At 45.4% G+C, this 7128-nt stretch overlaps 1 long non-coding RNA gene across 1 annotated transcript; it reads right to left on the minus strand.

Annotated features, from left to right (window-relative positions):
• Positions 1 to 384: 384 nt before the first annotated feature.
• On the minus strand, positions 385 to 6679 carry LOC118596034. The gene is made up of 3 exons (XR_004946659.1): positions 5592 to 6679; positions 4525 to 4753; positions 385 to 573 (listed from the first exon to the last, which is right to left on the minus strand). It is a non-coding gene; the product is annotated as an uncharacterized LOC118596034 (long non-coding RNA).
• Positions 6680 to 7128: the final 449 nt, after the last annotated feature.

Below are 7128 nucleotides of genomic sequence, written 5' to 3' on the forward strand. Positions count from 1 at the left end.
TCCTTCTTCTCCCTTTTCCCTCCGATCTACCCATCGTAGCCTCTTGGTTTTTATTCTAGTCTCTACTGCAATGTGATTCAACTCTTAGCTTCCTCAAATGAGTGAGAAAATATAGTGTCTGTCTTTTTGTGCCTGGCCTCACTTAATGTAATATGCTCTTCTCCCATCTATGTTGCTATAGATGATACGATTTCATCATTTTTTAGTGGGAGGACAATATTCCACTGTGGTGTTAAATGCTTCCTTTCCCTCCCTCATTCACTTCATCATTCTTTCATTTTCAAAGAAAAATCCTCTTCTCTCTTGGAGCTGAACACTGAACCCAGGGGCTCATGAATGCTACACCACATTTTTATTTTATTTTCTTATTCATCTACCCACCAATGGACACTTGGGTCGAATCCACATTTGGCTATTGTGTGTGGTGCAGTAAGAAACTTGGGAGGCCTGGGAGTGCAGCCATCTTTCCAAAACACTGATTTCAGTTCCTTTGACTGAACACAATAGTGGGACTCTGCCACGCAAATGGAGCCACTGGCACGGGAGCAAAGGCACACTCCACTGTCGGGCCACCTGTGGGTGGAGATTTCAGATGTTAATGAGATAGAAGTTGTATGTGGAACTACTTGTAGATGAATCTCTAAGCAGTCTTATTAAATAAGAAACACGGAGCCAAATACAGGGGTGAAAGCCTTAGAGATCAGGGAAATAGGAATGGCCACCAGCTAATGTTGGTTAAATTGGCGCTGCTCGTGGCTGGCCGGTGCTCGTGGAGAATGCTGGAGGAAAGTCATAGCCATAGTTAACCTTTTAGAGCTTTATTTTGAGAGAGAGAGAGAGAGAGAGAGAGAGAGAGAGAGAGAGAGAGAGAGAGAGAGGGAGAGAGAGAGAGGATTAGAGAAACAGAGAGACCGAGCAGAGGGAAGACAGCAGAAAGATAAAATGGAAAAGGCATAGAGGGCCCACCTCACTTCCTTGTCACTGCCTGTCTGTGCAGACCTCCAGGTCTCTATGGTTCACACTGGGATTAAAGGTGTGTGTCACCATGCTTGGCTCTGTTCCCTAGAGTGGCCATGAACACACAGAGTCAGCCTGCCAAGTGACTGGATTAAGGGCATGTGCTACCACTGCCTGACTTTTGTGTTTACTTTAAAATGGCTGTCCTTTTCCCCCTTGATCTCCAGTCATGCTTTATTTATTGACATACAAATAAAATATCACCACATTTCAGCACAAATAAAATATCACCACAACTGCATGTCACAGAGAATGCAGGAGACACCAAAGATCACATTGAAGACCTTTCAGCTACTAGCCTGCTTCTTCCTCAGAAGTGTCTCCTTTCTTAGATTCCCTTATTTTTCTTGTTACTGTCCATGTGTCTTTGTCCAACTCCTTCCAGGATATAAGAACCTGGAGCCCCTCCAGAGGTATCGACTGAACTCCGCTATCCACCAGTATCAAGAACCAGTATCAAAGACTACGATTTCCACATGCCATTCTGTCATTGTTGCAATTTCATGTCTGTAATCCTCCAATGATTTTCTAAATGGATTGCCTATCTCCAGGATCTTCCACTAATCCGTCTAACATTCCCCAGGCAAATGTTGGCTACAAATTTCTTTTCCATCAAATGGCTTTCCCAGCTATTGAGAAACACACTTCACTGTAAATGCTATTTGGCATGGCCAACATATGCCAGAAATTGAGCTTGCATCCAAATATATAAAGGCATTTAGCAATGTTCTTTGGCAAATGTCTAATTAGGACAACTTTTGAACTGCAGTGCGGGAAGTAATAGGTGACAGCAGGTGAAGGGGCATCAGACATGTGTGGATTCACTTTCCAAACTCAAAAGGAAATACAGATAACTTTAATGATTACAAAGTAGCAGAGGAGGCAGGAGAGGTGGCTCAGTGGTTAAGAGCACTGGCTGCTCTTCCAGAGGACCCAGGTTTAATTCCCAGCACTCATGTGGCAGCTCACAACTGTCTGTAACTCCAGTTCTTGGGAATCTGACACTCTCACACCAATGCACAGAAAATAAAGCTAAATAAATTACTAAAATAAAAGTAGCAGGGGAGCAGATTCAGAAAGAAATTGAATAGATTATATGAAAATATAAAAGGTCGTCATTTTGTAGAATAAATTTACGTAAGAAATGGCAACTATAGAGTCAATCAAAATTTTCTTTAAGAAATTAATTGTTTTGTAAGTATTTATGGTTTTATGTGTTAATGTATTGTGTACATTTATGTTAAGTGCACTTCGCGCATGCTTTGGACCTGAGGAGGCCAGAAGAGGGTGCTGGATAACCTGGGACAGGAGTTACTGATGGTGGGAAGCCTCTGTGTGGGTGCTGGAGACTGAACTTGGGTCCCCTGCAAGAGCAGCAAGTGCTTTCAGCTGCGGAGCCATCTCTCCAGCCCCAAGAAATAAATACAAAAGTTGAGACAGTATCATTGTGTATTCCAAGCTGGCTTTGAGTTCCTGATCCTCCTGGCCCTGCCTCCTCAGTGCTGAGATTACAGGCGTGAACCCCCCACATAGAACAGAAATGAATAATTAAACATTTTAAATTAGATTGGTTGGTTGATGATGGATTGATTGATTGTGTGTGTGTGTGTGTGTGTGTGTGTGTAGGAATGTGTGTTGTTGACAGAGGACAACTTTCCTGGGTCTGCTCTCTTTTTCTACCATGTAGTTGTGGGTCCTGGGGCTCAAACTTATGTCTGTAGACTTAGCACAAGCCCTTACACTTACTGAGCCATTTTGGGAATCTGAGTCATTGAAACTGGTCTGAAGCTCAGTTCCATTTGCTTAGTTGTTTATTCCTTCAGCAGCTAGCTGCTCATTGGGTGTCTCTATGTGCCAATACCAGGCTGATTATTTGTCTTGTCTGTTGGGCTGTTGCAACAGTTTTCTAGCTCGTTTACCTGTTTCCATCCTTGTGCTCTGTGGTGTCGATCATTGTTGGCACAGTAGCCAGAGGGGCACTGAAAAATATTCCAGATCTTGGCCCTTGCCTGATCAAAAACTTTTAATATGCTTTTAATTAAATTAGAACAATTTTTTTTTTTTTTCCCAGAGACAGGGTTTCTCTGTGTAGCTTTGCGCCTTTCCTGGATCTCACTCTGTAGACCAGGCTGGCCTCAAACTCACAGAGATCTGCCAGCCTCTGCCTCCCGAGTGCTGGGATTAAAGGCGTGCACCACCACTGCCAGGCTAGAACAAGATTTTAATCCCACAGACTATAATGTGGCCCCAAGGCCTTTCTGTACCCTGTATCTGATCTCTTCCCCTCTCCCCATCTGCCTACCTCCAGTGTCAGGCTCCTTGTGCACCCTGGCTAGGTAGACTTAAGCCTATCTCAGGCTTTCATGGGGGCTGCTCATTTTCCTGGCTTTGAAGGTTGTTCCTCACACAGCTCCCTGACTTCGGTCATGTTGACTACTCACATGTTCCTTGGTCAGTCGTGTCTTCTCTGGTCAATGGACAAAAAGAGCATCTCTCCGCACCATCTTCTCCTTCATGGTTCTGCTTTTCTTCCCCACACTCCATCACCACAAGATATCTCTCTCTCTCTGTATTCATATTATATTTAGTTCTGCATCCCTTCTTACTTAGGATGTCTACTGTAGGTAGAAGGGACTTTGCATGATTTATTGCTGTATTCTAGTAACCAGTATCTTGTACATAGTAGGTACACCTGCATACTTGCTGAATCACTGAGTGACCAAATATAGATCCTTTATTTTATTTTACTTTATTTTATTTTTTGGTGATCATTCTTTTTTTTTTTTAAATGCTGAGATAATTCCACTTAATAGTTTAAATAATCACAACAAAATTATATAGTTTAAAATATTTTTCATACATCTTTACCCTTTCTTCTTCACCTGTAGCTCGTATTTGTGAATAACATTAATGCATGCTCTAGAGAAACATTTCCCGATGGGGTAGTGGCGGTACAGACTAATAGCAGTGCAGAGAAAGCCAGGCTTTTAACTCTGAAGAATCTCAGCAAATGAACAATTTTTAACAGTTACTTTATTTTCAAATGAAGTGTTTGCATGTGTGTGAGTGTGTGAGTGTGTGTGTGTGTGTGTGTACCTAAGTGCATGTGCCTGCAGTGGCCAAAAGGGGGAGTCATAGTCCTTGGAGCTGGAGCTACAGGCAGTTGTAAGCTACCCAATATGGGTGCTGGGAGCTAAACTCTGGTCCTTTGGCAGAACAAGAAGCAATCTTAACCACTAAGCTATCTCTCTAGCTCCTACAAATGGACATTATTGATGGCTGAAATGCTAATAAAAAAAAAAAAAAAAACACTGACTGGATACTGAGGGGCATCATGAAGAACTAAAGTCTCATGTAAGCAATGAGTGACTTGTCTTGGGCAGTGAGTGACTTGCGCAGGAGCTGTACTGAATTGTGATATCTAGGAATCCTCTGGGTGGCAAGGCAGAGCTCAGCCACTCCCCGGTCAGAGTGATTGAGAACCACAACCTCCCGCACACAGTATACCTGAGGCAAACTTCTTTCTGCTGCCCAGCTTGCTACTTCCTACTGCCAGTGGCAAGGCAGTGAAACAGCCCGTTCTCCATGAGATAACCTGCGTCTCGTGAAGATGTCTGCACACGGAGTCGGTTTCTAGAGCATCTCAACGGCCTCAGACTTGAGTGTGCCACAGAAGAGAACGCATGGCAAGTTATTAAAATTGTTTTACTCAGGATGTAGGAAAGGATGCAGTGATCTAATGGAGACATAACTGGGAGTTACACTTAGGGAGGCAGTAATGTCATTAAATATACACTATGTATTCAGTGAACCACAGTTCAACCCAAATTATAATGTGGGGGGGGGGCTGAAAGAGAATTAAAGACATTGATTTTGATCATTTTTAGTTACTCAACTGTGTGCTTTTCTTTTATAAAACTTGAGCCTGGTAAAGGTTATTGGGTACATTGATGACAGGTTCCTGAAATGTCTTTGTATACATAAATATGTGTTAGGTTTTATTGTGACTGTCCATTTTGATTTTTGAAGGTATTGGTAAAACCATCCAGACCAAATTACCAAATGAAATCAAACTCTACACAGACTATGGTAATAGAAAGCACAGGTGTTGGTCCACTTTCTATTAATCATTAGACAATGGATTCTAAGCAAGCTTCCTGGCTCCTCTGAAGCTCAGCCTTCTTAGTAATAAAATGGAGTTTCTCCTATTTACATATCCAATCAAATGTGATTGTCAGTGATTTGGAGAAGCTCTGGAATATGTCTCACAAATACAAGGATTATGAATCAGACATAATGGCACAAGTGTTTATCCTCAGCTCTTGGGAAGAGGTCACCAAAGCCTGTGTGGAGGTCAGAGCTCAGTTTGTGGGAGTCAGTTCTCTGTTTCCACCATATAGGCTCTCAGGATCAAACTCAGGGCCTTGGCCTTAGTGGCAAGTGCTTTTACTAACAAGCTATCTCACCTCAGGCCCTCAACTAAAATTTTAACTGAGCATGTCTAGGCTTTACTTTGTAATCTTTTTTTTTTTTTTTTTAATGATTCACTGAGTTTAATAATTAGGGTTGCTTACATGAGCATGGGTGTGGGGTTATTTACTGGAAGAAAATAGATGATATCTCTCAGCATCCATTAACTTTCAATAACCTCCTCCCTGGCCTGCTGGAATGTTGACAGGCTCCATCCTATGCAGGTCTAGTACAGGTAATCAAACTTGCTGTGGAGTTCGTTCATGAGTGCAACATCCGTATCATATCCTGAAGACAGCATCTCACAGAACTCCCAATCCTCAGCTCATATTTCTGCCTCGTCTTCTTCTGCCATGTGCCCTGAGAAGAGAATGTTCACATAAATATCCCATGCTCAGGGCTAGTTAATCTCAGCACTTTCACCAGTTTTGAGTGTCTGAATTAACCACTGTCGATTGCAAAAAGCAGCTTCCATGATCAAGGTGGTTGCTCAGCAGGCTCGTGTCCTGGTCTTCACCGAGGTGTCCAGACAGAGTCTGAACAGTGGTTACTGATGAAAGGCATATAGTGTAGACACTGGTGAAGTTATTTGTCTCTTCGAACAGTTGCAAGTCGGACCAATTCCCAAGGGTTGGAGGCGGGAAGGCGATTCAGTGCAGAGAAAACGTACTCATCAACCCCATAAACAAAGGACTGAATAGAAGACATCAAGTTCAAGGAGGGAAAAGATTATTGTAGTTTATCAAGAGAACAGAACAGAAGCCAACCGGGGCCTCCTTATCGCTCTGATAGCCTCTCTACGACTCCTTATGGCGGATTGCCTTTATCTGGTTTTTCAAAGTTCCTTCACTTGGACAGCTGTCAACCCGCTTCCTTTCACCACCCACTTCTTCCTCTCTTAGCTAACTTCCAGATTCTCTGCCCTGGGTGCTGCTGACAGGGATTTTCTACCAGGTTCCAGGTAGGCTTGACTCACTGGGCTCAGCTGCAGAGCTGGTGTGCCGAGTGGGCCCGCGTCCGGGAAAGTCGGGGTAGGGTTTGGCCAGCGTCTTCTTCGGCGGGCCGGCGAGACCCTGCGCGATCAGTCACGCCCGCGAGTGTCCGAGCGCCCACTGGCGTGGAGGAAGCACCTTCTCGGTCCAGCTGGGCGAGGGCGAAACCCAGACTAGAGAAACCTAGCGCACGCACGGCCCCGCCCACTCACGCAGTTCCCGTCACGTGCCCCGGCACTGTCCAATCAGCGTCCGGAACCTGCAGGCTGGCAATTCAAACTGCGGCGCGGCGACCTCGGGAGTCCGCGCCGGCGTTGCCCGGCGACCGCTGCGGGTTAGGAATGGAGCACAGTATCGTGGGCCCCGGGCCGTACCGGGCCACCAAGCTGGTGAGTGAGAGTGCGGGCCGGACGGACCCCGCGCCACCGTCCCCGCCGTGACCCGGACGGTGCGCATCCGCTGGGGTCTGCCGGGGCTGGTGGGCGAGCGTCTGCTGGGGTTGCGGATCCTCACCCTGCCCCGCAGCCGGCCGACGAGGCCTGGAGCCAGCCCCACCAGGGTGGGATGGACTTCATCTGCAGCCTGTGGCTGTGTTACCGACAGTAGACGGCGCTTTCAGCCTTAACGGGAAGCGAACACCCGGCGATGG

Source organism: Onychomys torridus, chromosome 15, assembly GCF_903995425.1.
Source record: "Onychomys torridus chromosome 15, mOncTor1.1, whole genome shotgun sequence".
In the NCBI taxonomy this organism is placed as follows: domain Eukaryota; kingdom Metazoa; phylum Chordata; class Mammalia; order Rodentia; family Cricetidae; genus Onychomys; species Onychomys torridus.